Raw genomic sequence first — 2,247 nt, forward strand, 5'->3', positions numbered from 1 at the left:
AGTTCAAGGCTAGGTACCAACAAACAAACGAAATGTACTAAACACCAAGTGCCAAGAATAGTATCTGCCATATCATAAACAGTATTAAAGAGTAAGGCAACTGGATCTAAAATCCAAGTATCTCTTCTAAAAATTTCTATGTTTAAGCACATTCACACATATTTCAAAGTTATGATGATTTTCCAGAGTCCTTTACTTCTTGGTAGGTAATGAGATAATGGAAATTATCTAATTCATACATTCTGATAAAAAGTAAAGACCAAGCCAGCTGTGGTGGCTTACGCCTTTAATCCCAGCACTGGGAGGCAGAGGCAGGCGGATCTCTGTGAGTTCAAGGCCTGGTCTACATAGTGAGCTCCAGGACAGCTGGGGCTACAGGGAGACCCTGTCTCAAAAAAAAAAAAAAAAAAAAAAAAAAAAAAAAAAAGTAAAGACCAGAGATTATGAGAGATCAAAGTCAAGCTCCACATTCAAGGTACAACTAGAACCTGGTCCCCAGGCCAGTGTTCTGCCTTGAGACAAGAACATTAGTGCCAACTTCATAATGTTCTTCTTTACAGGGAATATACTTGAAGAGTTCTTATAGAAACTGGTCAGTGGGCCACTATGTCACAAGTCAGTGAATACTATGATATGTGAAGTAGTCATGAGGTTTAGCCCTCCAGGAATGAGTTCTGATACTTCACAGACAGCAGTGATGCTTACTGTCAATTATACAGATAACACATTTTACTTCAAATTATTGTGTTAGCAAAGGCATCTCTTAAGTCTGCATACCTAGGAAAATACTCTACAGTTGACAGCAAAGTTTTAACATACTCTTCTGTCTTTTTTGAGACAGGATCTCCCTGTAGCCCCAGCTGGCTGGAATTCACTTGTAGACCAGGCTGCCTCTGGCTCCTGAGTGCTGGAATTAAAGGTGTATGTGTGTGTGCCACTATGCCTGGCATATATATATATATATGTGTGTGTGTGTGTGTGTGTGTGTGTATTAGTGTTTTGCCTACGTGTATGTAAGTGCACCACATGCACATAATGCCCCACAGAGGCCAAAAGAGAGTGTTGGATTGCCTGAAACTTGAGTTACAGATGACTGTTAGCCACCATGTGTGTGCTGGGAATTGAACCTGAGTCCCCTGGAAGAAGAGCAAATGTTCTTAACTGCTGAGTCATCTCTCCACCTCATACTATTTTGTTGTTGTTTTGAGACAGGGTCTCCCTGTAGCCCCAGCTGGTCTGGAACTCACTAGGTAGACCAGGCTGGCCTTGAACTCACAAAGATCCGCCTGCCTCTGCCTCCCAAGTGCCAGGAATAAAGGTATGTGCCACCACACCCAGTTTTAACATACTTTGAATAAGTATTTTTTCCTTGTGATTGATCTACCTTTAAATCTGCATACCTAGGAAAATAAAGTTGATAGCAAACTTTTAACATACTTTTAACAAGTATTTTTTCTCAGGATTGATCTACCTGATCCTTGACCTGTCAGAGCTTGTCATCCATTTCACTTTAGCAAATCAGGCATTGAATGGCCACTCTGTCAGACACTCTGTTAAACACGTCAAGAAAAACTGAATTGTTCCTTTTAGTCAGCTATACAGACAAAAATAAATGAAAGACTTCCTAGAAAAAAAATGTTATTAGAAAAAAATATAAACACAGGGAAATGTCCAGACTGCCAGAGGTTTGGTGAGCACAGGTTTTCACAAAACAGAATCAATTTAGTAGGTAGGATATTTTAGGTAAGGAATATACAGCACAAGATGGAAGTCCACACCCAGGTGAAATAGGACTGGTTGGTATTAGTTAGGGTGGAGGAGGCAAACAGTCAGCTGTCAACATAAGCCAAGACCAGATGAGGTGTGTTCCAGGTGGTACTGCTCTAGACTAGCCCAGTGGTTCGCAATCTGAAAACCGAAGATCAGCGAACCCACATGATGGAAACAAAGCATTTAAACTTTTAGTTTTTCTGCCACTAGTACACATTATAAACCGATAACACCAAAGGCAGATTTTTTTAAGTTTTCTTATTTCTTATTTTATGTGTGAGTGTTATGCCTGCATGTAGATTAAGTGCACCCATGCTGTGCAATGCCAGTGGAGGACAGAAGAGGCTGTTGGATCCCCTGGAACTGGAGTGACAGACAGTTGTTAGCTGCCATGTGGGTGCTTGGATTCAAACCAGGGTCTTGTGTTCTTACCCGCTACCTCCAGGACCCAAAGGCAGATTTTTTTTTTTTTTTTTT

This window comes from Nannospalax galili, unplaced genomic scaffold, assembly GCF_000622305.1.
Source record: "Nannospalax galili isolate Female #2095 unplaced genomic scaffold, S.galili_v1.0 scaffold318, whole genome shotgun sequence".
Taxonomy (NCBI): domain Eukaryota; kingdom Metazoa; phylum Chordata; class Mammalia; order Rodentia; family Spalacidae; genus Nannospalax; species Nannospalax galili.